We start from the raw sequence: 559 nt of genomic DNA on the forward strand, positions 1-559 counted from the left end.
AATGTCACGTGAAATGGTAGATATATTGATGGAATCATAGAATCTGCTTAACAAACAATATGGGAATTCAGGTTTTTGTTGTATGCTTTATAATAATTAAATTTAAAAAATAATGTTCAGGTAACGTTATCAAATTCAACAAAATAACAGCAGAGCTATCAGTAAATGGTTAAAGCTCATTTCCTTGCCTTGTGACTATTTAAAAGCAATATTGCTGCGCAACTAATTTTATGTGAGGAATAGTTGCTCCTGTGTTCCCAATAAAACCCTGCCTGCATTTTATGTGCATTCCTCAGTGCTGGGCACAGGCTGCCTGCCTGGCTCGGGGCCCTACCGTCCCCCAGCCGAGGCAGCAGGGCTGTACTCCAGCTCTGGCTGTCAGAGGAGGGAGCCTCGAGGTACTGAAAAGGGAATGCGAAACCAAGCACTGCAGTTATAGGGCACGCTAGAAAAACAACAAAAACCCCCAAAGAAGTAAAATTCCGCAAAATGCAAATACTCGTGTATCCTCAAGCTTACTCTGTTTCATCAGGCATTTGAAATGAGCTGCATTTTCCCT

Source organism: Anomalospiza imberbis, chromosome 7 (genome assembly GCF_031753505.1).
Source record: "Anomalospiza imberbis isolate Cuckoo-Finch-1a 21T00152 chromosome 7, ASM3175350v1, whole genome shotgun sequence".
Lineage (NCBI taxonomy): Eukaryota > Metazoa > Chordata > Aves > Passeriformes > Viduidae > Anomalospiza > Anomalospiza imberbis.